At 42.8% G+C, this 12,644-nt stretch overlaps 1 protein-coding gene across 2 annotated transcripts in view; it reads left to right on the forward strand.

Moving 5' to 3' along the window:
• The first annotated feature begins 4,390 nt into the window (after positions 1-4,390).
• Positions 4,391-12,644, forward strand: part of LOC139276139 (copine-3-like) — a 79,183-nt gene continuing 70,929 nt past the window's right edge. The window contains exon 1 of one of the 2 annotated variants that reach the window (XM_070893667.1): positions 4,391-4,474. The gene's annotated coding sequence lies outside the window, so the exon portion shown is untranslated. Of the gene's footprint in view, positions 4,475-4,884; positions 5,000-12,644 lie in introns of those variants that run through there. The other variant, XM_070893685.1, reaches the window with a different exon arrangement.

Consider the following 12,644-nt stretch of genomic DNA (forward strand, 5'->3'; position numbering starts at 1 on the left):
ACAAAGGAGAACCAGTTGATGTGGTATATTTGGACTTTCAGAAGGCTTTCGACAAGGTCCCACACAGGAGATTAATGTGCAAAGTTAAAGCACATGGGATTGGGGGTAGTGTGCTGACGTGGATTGAGAACTGGTTGTCAGACAGGAAGCAAAGAGTAGGAGTAAATGGGTACTTTTCAGAATGGCAGGCAGTGACTAGTGGGGTACCGCAAGGTTCTGTGCTGGGGCCCCAGCTGTTTACATTGTACATTAATGATTTAGACGAGGGGATTAAATGTAGTATCTCCAAATTTGCGGATGACACTAAGTTGGGTGGCAGTGTGAGCTGCGAGGAGGATGCTATGAGGCTGCAGAGTGACTTGGATAGGTTAGGTGAGTGGGCAAATGCGTGGCAGATGAAGTATAATGTGGATAAATGTGAGGTTATCCACTTCGGTGGTAAAAACAGAGAGACAGACTATTATCTGAATGGTGACAGATTAGGAAGGGGGAAGGTGCAGCGAGACCTGGGTGTCATGGTACATCAGTCATTGAAGGTTGGCATGCAGGTACAGCAGGCAGTTAAGAAAGCAAATGGCATGTTGGCCTTCATAGCGAGGGGATTTGAGTACAGGGGCAGGGAGGTGTTGCTACAGTTGTATAGGGCCTTGGTGAGGCCACACCTGGAGTATTGTGTACAGTTTTGGTCTCCTAACTTGAGGAAGGACGTTCTTGCTATTGAGGGAGTGCAGCGAAGATTCACCAGACTGATTCCCGGGATGGTGGGACTGACCTATCAAGAAAGACTGGATCAACTGGGCTTGTATTCACTGGAGTTCAGAAGAGTGAGAGGGGACCTCATAGAAACGTTTAAAATTCTGACGGGTTTGGACAGGTTGGATGCAGGAAGAATGTTCCCAATGTTGGGGAAGTCCAGAACCAGGGGTCACAGTCTAAGGATAAGGGGTAAGCCATTTAGGACCGAGATGAGGAGAAACTTCTTCACCCAGAGAGTGGTGAACCTGTGGAATTCTCTACCACAGAAAGTAGTTGAGGCCAATTCACTAAATATATTCAAAAGGGAGTTAGATGAAGTCCTTACTACTAGGGGGATCAAGGGGTATGGCGAGAAAGCAGGAAGGGGTTACTGAAGTTTCATGTTCAGCCATGAACTCATTGAATGGCGGTGCAGGCTAGAAGGGCTGAATGGCTTGCTCCTGCACCTATTTTCTATGTGACCCCTGGTTCTGGACTTCCCCAACATTGGGAACATTTTTCCTGCATCTAACCTGTCAAAGCCCTAGTCGATCCAGTCTTTCTTTATATGTCAGTCCTGCCATCCCAGGAATCAGTCTGATGAACCTTCGTGCACTCCCTCAATAGCAAGAATGTCCTTCCTCAGATTAGGAGACCAAAATTGTACACAATATTCAAGGTGTGGCCTCACCAAGGCCCTGTACAACTGCAGCAAGACCTCCCTGCTCCTATGATCTTATGGAATGGTTGTGCAGGCTCGAAGGCCTACCCCTGCACCTATATTCTATGTTTCTATACTCAAATTCTCTCGCTATGAAGGCCAACATGTCATTTGCCTTCTTCACCGACTGCTGTACCTGCATGCCAACTTTCAATGACTAATGAATCATGACACCCAGGTCTCGTTGCACCTCCCCTTTTCCTAATCTGTCACCATTCAGATAATATTCTGCCTTCCTGTTTTTGCCAACAAAGTGGATAACCTCACATTTATCCACATTATACTGCATCTGCCCACTCACCTAACCCGTCCAAGTCACCCTGCAGCCTCTTAGCATCCTCCTCACAGCTCACACTGCCACCCAGCTTAGTGTCATCTGCAAACTTGGAGATATTACATCCAATTCCTTCATCCAAATCATTAATATATATTGTAAATAGCTGGGGGCCCAGCACTGAACCTTGTGGTACCCCACTAGTCACTGCCTGCCATTCTGAAAAGGACCCGTTTATTCCTACTCTTTGCTTCCTGTCTGCCAACCAGTTCTCTATCCACATTAATACATTACCCCCAATACCATGTGCTTTAATTTTGCACACGAATCTCTTGTGTGGGACCTTGTCAAAAGCCTTTTGAAAGTCCAAATACACCACTGGTTCTCCCTTGTTTGCTCTACTAGTTACATCTTCAAAAAATTCTAGAAGATTTGTCAAGCATGATTTCCCTTTCATAAATCCATGCTGACTTGGACCGATCCTGTCACTGCTTTCCAAATGCGCTGTTATTACTTCTTTAACAATTGATTCCAACATTTTCCCCACTACCGATGTCAGGCTAGCCAATCTATAATTCCTTGTTTACTCTCTCCCTCCTTTTTTAAAAAGTGGGGTTACATTAGCTACCCTCCAATCCATAGGAACTGATCCAGAGTCTATAGAATGTTGGAAAATGACCAGCAATGCGTCCACTATTTCTAGGGCCACTTCCTTAAGTAATCTGGGATGCAGACTATCAGGCCCTGGGGATTTATCAGCCTTCAATCCCATCAATTTCCCTAACACAATTTCCTGACTAATAAGGATTTCCTTCAGTTCCTCCTTCTCGCTAGATCCTCAGTCCCCTAGTATTTCCGGAAGATTATATAAATGCAAGACTTTCTTTGTTTTCATATGGGGGAAAAGCAAACCTGAAATAAAGATGGACAAATTGTAATTTAATTTTTTTTAAATTTTTATTAAAAATTTTAATTTTTATTAAAATTGTCCAATGTCACACTGCACAAAATTAAAATTAGTTTTTCAGACCCTTAATATTTGTTTAGCAGTAATAACGCTGTCAAAACCCCAGTTACACCTCATCCCTTTGGGTCTAATCTTTAGTGGGAAATTTAACAGCGTACTTACTGCGAAAGAGCCGAAGTTTTGATCAGTTTCTCTGATTTGGGTGATTACACAGATTGCTGGCTTGGGTAGGGGAGGGGGTGGTGCTCAGCGCAGCCTCTGTTGGAGCTTTCATTGACAGGCTGCAACTTCAGGATTCCCGCACACGTCTGCGTCAAATCCCAAAGTTGCGGTCAGTTTCAAAAGCGGATTGACGGCGAATGCTGCCAGTTCGCCGTCATCCTGACCACAAATTCAAGGCCACTGTTGAATTGACTGTATCTCACAGTTAAGGTCAAGATAAAATATGGAATCACTTTTGAAACTGTATGCACTGCTGCAAAAGTAGCACCAGCTACACAGCAAACAACAATCACAATTTTCAAATACAAAATAAATTGTATTAAATTGTGGGAAGTTTACAACCTTAGTTGCAGACACACTTACTATAAATTATATACAGTTTTACGCATTTGGGCAACATTACTTATCAACGTGGTTATCGTTCTTCGGTAGGAGGAGGCTTAAGTTAAGCAGAGAAGGTAGGATGCTGAACATTGGGCATAGGCAAGGCTCGGGCAGTCTGTGGCGATAAGCAGCTGTTCAGATGGGCAGTGACATGCTGGGACCCTCCCATTTGTTCGTCGATTCCAGGCTTCCTTTAGCTGGACTGGGGCCATGGAATCAAAGTCTTTATCTCTTACTTTTGCCATTTTTAAGTGAACCGGTAACGATGCTACAGTGTGGCGGGACAACGAGTCAGTTCCGCAAATATCTTTTTTTAAAAAGAGGACACTAATAAAACTGCTCTAACCGGATCTAATCAAATAGAGAACCCGACAATTATGCAATGAGTGTCCACCGGCTGCCAAAAAATATTTTCTTTTAAAAAGCTAGTGTTATGTACGACATTTGCTCATTTCTGTTTGAAATGCAGTCTGTGTTGGTGCGTGTCACTATAACAATGAACATAATGTCACATTTAAATATCCTTTCACTCAATCAGTGTCATTCTTGAACATAAACGCCGTCCGTTTTCTGGAGTTTAACGGCTCGCTACGTTTCTTCACCCACCAACCGGTCGCGTCAAGTTTCAATTGGATAACCGTTGATTTGGGTTTAAAATGTAAATTGGGCTCACGGGCGAAGAATGGCTCCTGGGAAGAGACACCACCCCTGGAACTGTTAGAGGGAGGGGAAAATCAGAAAACAACTCGGTTTGAATAATTCATCTTGAAAACTCAAGTATGTTTACATGTGTATTACATCTTGTCGGAAACTTTTTTTACCTCAACTTCTAAACTAAATTTATGAAATATGCTGTTGAAGAAATAGCGTTTCTATGGGTCTGGGCAAAGTGTGGATCCAAAAATCGTCTCCACCCTGGGACCGCCTCCACCCTGGAGCCGCCTCTGCTCTGTGCGCCTGCAGCGGGGAGCCGCCTCCACCCTGGAGCCGCCTCTGCTCTGTGCGCCTGCAGCGGGGAGCCGCCTCCACCCTGGAGCCTCTGCTCTGTGCGCCTGCAGCGGGGAGCCGCCTCTGCGCTGATGGTTCTTGTCACAGGAAGTGCTGCATGAAGCGGTAGTGATCGGAGTGCAGACCATTTGCAATCCTGTTCAGCTCTTTACTTGTCAGCTCAGTAAGTACGATTTCCTGTTGCCTTACTCCGGGCAAGTGCAGTTAAGCTTTTACTTTGTTGCTAATTTACTTTTAAAAAAACGTTATCATACTGTCTCGTTTAATGTAATGTTCTGTGTGCGTCTTTTCAGGGTGTAGTCAATGCTGGAAGAATGCTATGTGAATTACACCAACACGTATGAAGAAAGGGTGCACGATTTTCTGAGATTGCACGATTAATTCTTTATTTACTATTTAATCCTACATAAAGGAAGTTCTAGAAATGATTGTTGCATAAAAATAGTAAACTATAGAGTGTCGCGCAGGTTGTGCTGTTGTTGTTGTTGTTGTTGTTGTACAGGGGGATTTCAACATCGGCTTTAATTCCAGGAACAGTCTAAAGAAAACTACTGCAGACCCGTAAATGTTTGGCGCAGTACGCTCTTCGACTTTTTTGTTAATAATATAGTGGTAGATGTGATCTCTGATGTAAGGAGGCTGTGTTTTGTGGATCACAAATATTGCATCTTTCTCTGTATAAATACAGGTACAGTATTCCATTTGAATCATAGAAGCGGTTAAATATTCGAATGCCTGTGTTTGCATGAAAAATAATTCAGTTCTCGAGATGTGGGTGGCGCTGTCGCAGTCTGCATTTATTGCACATCTTTGGATACCCCTGGATTCTGGAGGGGTCCCAGCAGATTGGAAAACTGCAAATGTAACGCCCCTATTTTAAAAAAAAAGGAGGCAGACAAAAAGTAGGAAGCCATAGACCAGTTAGCCTAACATCTGTTGGGAAAATGCTGGAGTCCATTATTAAGAAAGCAGTAGCAGGACATTTGGAAAAGCATGATTCAATCAAGCAGAGTCAGCATGGTTTTATGAAAGGGAAATCATGTTTGACAAATTTGCTGGAGTTCTTTGAGGATGTAATGAGCAGGATGGATAAGGGGGAGTGAATGTGGTGTATTTGGATTTCCAGAAGGTATTCAATAAGGTGCCACATAAAAGGTTGCTGCACAAGATAAAAGTTAACTAGATTGGGGATAATATATTAGCATGGATAGAGGATTGGTTAACTAACAGAAAATAGAGAGTTAGGATTAAATGGGTCATTTTCTGGTTGGCAAACAGTGACTAGTGGGGTGCCGCTGGGATTGGTGCTGGGGCCTCAACTATTTACAATCATTATTAATGACTTGGATGAAGGGACCGAGTATAATCTAGCCAAGTTTGCTGATGATACAAAGATGAGTAGGAAAGCAAATTGTGAGGCGGACACAAAAAATCTGCCAAGGGATATAGCCAGGCTAAGTGAGTGGGCAAAAATCTGGCAGATGGAGTATTATGTGGGAAAGTGTGAGGTTATCCACTTTGGCAGAAATAATAGAAAAGCAAATTATAATTTAAATGGAGAAAAATTGTAAAGTGCTGCAGTACAGAGAGACCTGGGGGTCCTTGTGCATGAAACACAAAATGTTAATATTCAGGTACAGCAAGTAATCAGGAAGGCAAATGGAATGTTGGCCTTTATTGCAAGGGTGATAAGAGTATAAAAGCAGAGAAGTCCTGCTACAATTGTACAGGGTATTGGTGTGGCCACACCTGGAGTATTGCATACAGTTTTGGTCTCCGTATTTAAGGAAGGATATACTTGCATTGGAGGCTATTCAGAGAAGGTTCACTAGGTTGATTCTGGAGATGAGTGGATTGACTTTGAAGATATGTTGAGTAGGTTGGGCCTATACACATTGGAGTTCAGAAGAATGAGAGATGATCTTATTGTTAATGAGGGGGCTCGAGAAGGTGGATGCAGAGAGGATATTTCCACATAGGGAAAACTAAACCTTGAGGACATAGTCTTAGAATAAGGGGCTGCCTATTTAAAACTGAGATGAGGAGAAATTTCCTCTGAGGGTTGTAAATCTGTGGAATTCTCTGCCCCAAAGAGTTGTGGAGGCTGGGTCATTGAATATATTTAAGGTGGAGATAGACAGATTTTTGAGTGATAAGGGAGTAAAGGGTTATGGGGAGCGGGCAGAGAAGTGGAGCTGAGTCCATGATCAGATCAGCCATGATTTTATTGAATGGCGGAGCAGGCTCGAGGGGCCAAATGGCCTACTCCTGCTCCTATTTCCGATCTTTATAAAGGTAGTGGTGGGTAGCTGTCTTGGACTGCTGCAGTCCAAGTGAAATTCACCCCATTTATAACTTGGGGCAGATTCAGTGACCTGCAGTGACGCGAGAACCGTGCATGTGCAATTGCTTTGAAATTGGGTTTATAGAGGAGTTATTAAGTTTTATAATTTACATCTGATCCATTCCTGCAACTCAACTGAACTGGAAGGTTAATCTTCAGTTGAATAACTGATTGTCTATACCCATCTGGAGAAAATTCAGTCTCCATAATGACCAGATGTTTGTCTCGTTCTCTCTTTAAATTTGTTTTTTGATGGGCCTATACATACATAAGAACATGAGAATTAGGAACAGGAGTAGGCGATCTAGCCCCTCGAGCCTGCTCCGCCACTTAACAAGATCATGGCTGATCTGGCCGTGGACTCAGCTCCACTTACCCACCCGCTCCCCATAACCCTTAATTCCCTTATTGGTTAAAAAATCTATCTATCTGTGATTTGAATACATTCAATGTGCTAGCCTCAACTGCTTCCCTGGGCAGAGAATTCCACAGATTCACAACCCTCTGGGAGAAGAAATTCCTTCTTAACTCGGTTTTAAATTGGCTCCCCCATATTTTGAGGCTGTGCCCCCTAGTTCTAGTCTCCCCGACCAGTGGAAACAACCTCTCTGCCTCTATCTTGTCTATCCCTTTTATTATTTTAAATGTTTCGATAAGATCACCCCTCATCCTTCTGAACTCCAACAAGTAAAGACCCAGTCTACTCAATCTCTCATCATAAGGTAACCCCCTCATCTCTGGAATCAGCCTAGTGAATCGTCTCTGTACCCCCTCCAAAGCTAGTATATCCTTCCTTAAGTAAGGTGAACAAAACTGCACGCAGTACTCCAGGTGCGGCCTCACCAATACCCTGTACAGTTGCAGCAGGACCTCCCTGCTTTTGTACTCCATCCCTCTCGCAATGAAGGCCAACATTCCATTTGCCTTCCTGATTACCTGCTGCACCTGCAAACTAACTTTTTGGGATATTCCATATATCTATTATTCTATGGGGGGAAAGACCTCTTTCAATCTCTCGTCTCACTTGGGAGCTTGCCCTTTAATCATCATTTATTTTGTTTGGTTATTATTTTAATACAGATAATGGTTTCTTTAGTACATTGCACAACCAGTAGATCCAAGTTATGTTGCTGGCTGCCAAACACTTAGTCGCAAAGAGGACTGAATACATGCTTGGATGCATTGTGCAGAGCTTTGCCACACCACCCTGGGAAACTCATTTTATAATGTCAGGAAAGCAGATGCTTCTGTCCACACATTTCCAGCCTTAAAAAGATTCTATAGAAAGTTTACAGATAGATGGCGCATTAGTCCTGGGCACTTTAAAATGTAGGCTTGCATTAGACTGGAATTATATTCCACTTTGTGCAAAGCCGAAGTGGTGTGAGACCACATAAGTAATCTCTCAACACCCGAATTAATGTGATCAGGACTGCTTTGTATTGACATCTGAGGGTCCTTGTGCATGAAACACAAAGTTAGTATGCAGGTACAGTAAGTAATCAGATCGACAAATGCAATGTTGGTCTTTATTGCAAGGGGGGGTGGAGTATAAAAATAGGGAAGTCCTGCTTCAACTATACAGGGTATTGGTGAGGTCACACCTAAAGTATTGCATACATTTTTGGTCTCATTTAAGGAGTGATATACTTGCATTGGAGGCAGTTCAGAGAAGGTTCACCAGGTTGATTCCTGAGATGAAGCGTTTGACTTATGAAGAAAGGTTGAGCAGGTTGGGCCTATACACATTTGAGTTTAGAAGAATGAGAGATGATCTTATTGAAACATATAAGATTCTGAGGGGCCTCGACAAGGTAGATGCAGAGAGGATGTTTCCACTCGTGGGGGGGAATCTTGTACTAGGGGGCATAGTTTAAGAATAAGTGGTTGCCCATTTAGAACTGAGATGAGGAGGAATTTCTTCTCTGAGGGTCATAAATCTCTGGAATTCTGCCCCAGAGAGCTGTGGAGGCTGGGTCATTGAATATATTTAAGGTGGAGATGGACAGATTTTTGAATGATAAGGAAATGACGGATTATAGGGAGCAGGCAGGAAAGTGGAGCTGAGCCCAAGATCAGATCAGCCATGATCTTATTAAATGGCAGAGCTGGCTCGAGGGGCCGAATGACCTACTCCTGCTCTTATTTCTTATGTATTGCTATTTTTATGGCTTTAAACAATCTGGTTACATCTACATTTGACTGGTTATTTTAAAGACCCCTAAATTATCTTTTTGCCATTATCAGCCTATCTTTATGATAAATATTTTCAGTCTTGAGATTCTTCTCATTGTTGTTCAGCCATGGCTGATGGATACTGGTGTTTGATGGCTAAAATTTGATCATTCAGTTTATTCCATGAGTGATGATTTTGAATTTCTATTGTTTGAAATCTTCTTGTCATCAAGGTGAGGAGTGCATATGACTCACGAAAAGCTGTTAAATTTCTATCATTCGGATGTCTGTCCAAGATTTGAATATTTCTACCATATCTGGCGAGACATTTAACACTTTTTAGCTGCCTTGCACTTCTGGACAGGATAGGCTCTCTACCACTCTCCCTCTCTGTTACAACATTTCTAGTCTTTATTATTTTTTATTCATTCTCGGGATACGGATATCACTGGAAAGGCCAGCATTTATTGCCCATCCCTAGTTTCCCTTGAGAAGGTGATGTTGGGATGTCTTAATGCATTCGTGAAGATACTCCCACAATGCTGTTGGGTAAGGAGCAATTTTATTTGTATGATAATGGTCGGTGCTCCTCTGAAATGTCAAATATAATCTCTCTCTCTCTCTCTTTTTCTCTCCACCCCGCCCCTGCCCATGTATTGAATATAGATTATTTTCTGTTGCGCTTTGCTCTTTTCAACTTTGATATTGCCCTTCACTAGGCTTGGAACTTTATTTTGGTTTTACAAAAGAAAGAACTATGTACCTTGACCATTGTGCTGTCTCTAAAGCTATGAGGATGGGTTCATGTCTGGACTAAAAGCCGACAAATCCCCTGGACCTGATGGCCTACATCCTAGGGTTCTAAAAGAGGTGGCTGCCGAGGTAGTGGAAGCATTGGTTTTATCTTCCAAAATTCCCTAGATTCTGGAATGGTCCCAGCAGACCGGAAGGTAGCAAATGTAACCCCATTATTCAAGAAAGAAGGGAGAGGGAAAACCGGGAACTACAAGCGTATAAGGTGGCCAAGGTTAGTAGGAAAATAGAAGATTGGGAAAATTTTAAACGACAGCAAAGAATGAGTAAGAAAGCAATAAAGAAAGGAAAGATAGATTACGAAGGTAAACTTGCGCAAAACATAAAAACGGATAGTAAAAGCTTTTACAGATATATAAAACGGAAAAGAGTGACTAAAGTAAATGTTGGTCCCTTAGAAGATGAGAAGGGAGATTTAATAACGGGAAATGTGGAAATGGCTGAGACCTGAAACAATTATTTTGCTTCAGTCTTCACAGTGGAAGACACAGAAACCATGCCAGAAATTGCTGGTCACAGGAATGTGGGAAGGGAGGACCTTGAGACAATCACTATCACTAGGGGTAGTGCTGGACAGGCTAATGGGACTCAAGGTAGACAAGTCCCCTGGTCCTGATGAAATGCATCCCAGGGTATTAAAAAGAGATGGCAGAAGTTATAGCAGATGCATTCGTGAAAATCTACCAAAATTCTCTGGACTCTGGGAGGTACCATCGGATTGGAAAACAGCTAATGTAATGCCTCTGTTTTTTAAAAAAAAGGGGGCAGACAAAAGGCAGGTAACAATAGGCCGGTTAGTTTAACATCTGTAGTGGGGAAAATGCTTGAAACTATCATTAAGGAAGAAATAGCGGGACATCTAGATAGGAATAGTGCAATCAAGCAGACGCAACATGTATTCATGAAGGGGAAATCATGTTTAACTAATTTACTGGAATTCTTTGAGGATATAACGAGCATGGTGGATAGAGGTGTACCGATGGATGTGGTGTATTTAGATTTCCAAAAGGCATTCGATAAGGTGCCACATAAAAGGTTACTGCAGAAGATAAAGGTACGCGGAGTCAGTGGAAATGTATTAGCATGGATAGAGAATTGGTTGGCTAACAGAAAGCAGAGAGTCGGGATAAATGGGTCCTTTTCGGGTTGGAAATCGGTGGTTAGTGGTGTGCCACAGGGATCGGTGCTGGGACCACAACTGTTTACAATATACATAGATGACCTGGAAGAGGGGACAGAGTATAGTGTAACAAAATTTGCAGATGACACAAAGATTAGTGGGAAAGTGGGTTGTGTAGAGGACACAGAGAGGCTGCAAAGAGATTTAGATAGGTTAAGCGAAATGGGCTAAGGTTTGGCAGATGGAATACAATGTCGGAAAGTGTGAGGTCATCCACCTTGGGGGGGGGGGGGGGGGAGGAGGAGAGAGAAACAGTAAAAGGGAATATTATTTGAATGGGGAGAAATTACAACATGCTGCGGTGCAGAGGGACCTGGGGGTCCTTGTGCATGAATCCCAAAAAGTTAGTTTGCAGGTGCAGCAGGTAATCAGGAAGGCAAATGGAATGTTGGCCTTCATTGCGAGAGGGATGGAGTACAAAAGCAAGGAGGTCCTGCTGCAACTGTACAGGGTATTGGTGAGGCCACACCTGGAGTACTGCGTGCAGTTTTGGTCACCTTACTTAAGGAAGGATATACTAGCTTTGGAGGGGGTAGAGAGACTATTCACTAGGCTGATTCCGGAGATGAGGGGGTTACCTTATGATGATAGATTGAGTAGACTGGGTCTTTACTCGGAGTTCAGAAGGATGAGGGGTGATCTTATAGAAACATTTAAAATAATGAAAGGGAGAGACAAGATAGAGACAGAGAGGTTGTTCCCACTGGTTGAAGAGACTAGAACTAGGGGGGCACAGCCTCAAAATACGGGGGAGCCAATTTAAAACCGAGTTGAGAAGGAATTTCTTTTCCTAGAGGGTTGTGAACCTGTGGAATTCTCTGCCCAAGGAAGCAGTTGAGGCTAGCTCATTGAATGTATTCAAATCACAGATAGATAGATTTTTAACCATTAAGGGTTATGGGGAGCGGGCGGATAAGTGGAGCTGAATCCATGGCCAGATCAGCCATGATCTTGTTGAATGGCGGAGCAGGCTCGAGGGGCTAGATGGCCTACTCCTGTTCCTAATTCTTATGTTCTTATGTAGGCCAGTCAGTCTGACATCAGTTGTCGGGAAAATGCTGGAATCTATTATTAAGGAAGTGGTAACCGGACACGTAGAAAATCATCATGTGATTTAGGCAGAGTTGACATGGTTCTATGAAAGTTATTTGTTTTTGAGGATGTAGATAAAGGGGAACCAGTGGATGGAGTATATTTGGATTTCCAAAAGGCATTCGATAAGGTACCACATAAAAGGTTGTTATGCAAGGTAAGGGTTCATGGGTTTGGAGGTAATATATTGGCTTGGATCGACAACAGAGTATGGATAAACGGGTCACTGTCAGGTTGGCAGGCTGAAACTAATGGGTTGCCGCATGTATCAGTGATAGGGCTTCAACTATGTATAATATAAATTAATATCTTGGATGAAGGGACCAATGTATCCAAGTTTGCTGACAATACAAAGCTAGGTGGGAATGTAAGCTGTGAGGAGGACACGGCCTGATAAATAATATAGACAGGTTAAATGAGTGAGCAATAAGGTGGCAGATGGAGTATAATGTGGGGAAATGAGAGGTTATTCACTTTGGTAGAAAGAATAGGAAAACAGAATTTATTTTTGAAATGATGCAAAATTATTAAATGTTGGTGTTCAGAGAGACTTGGGTGCCCTGGTACAAGAAACCGAGTTAACATGCAGGTACAAAAAGCAATTAGGAAGGCAAATAGCATGTTGGCCTTTATTGCAAGGGGGTTGGAGTACAATAATAAGTATGTCTTGCTACAGTTGTACAGGGCTTTGGTGAGACCACACGTGGAGCACTGTGCACAGTTTTGGTC

The sequence above is a fragment of the Pristiophorus japonicus genome, chromosome 1 (genome assembly GCF_044704955.1).
Source record: "Pristiophorus japonicus isolate sPriJap1 chromosome 1, sPriJap1.hap1, whole genome shotgun sequence".
In the NCBI taxonomy this organism is placed as follows: Eukaryota; Metazoa; Chordata; class Chondrichthyes; family Pristiophoridae; genus Pristiophorus; species Pristiophorus japonicus.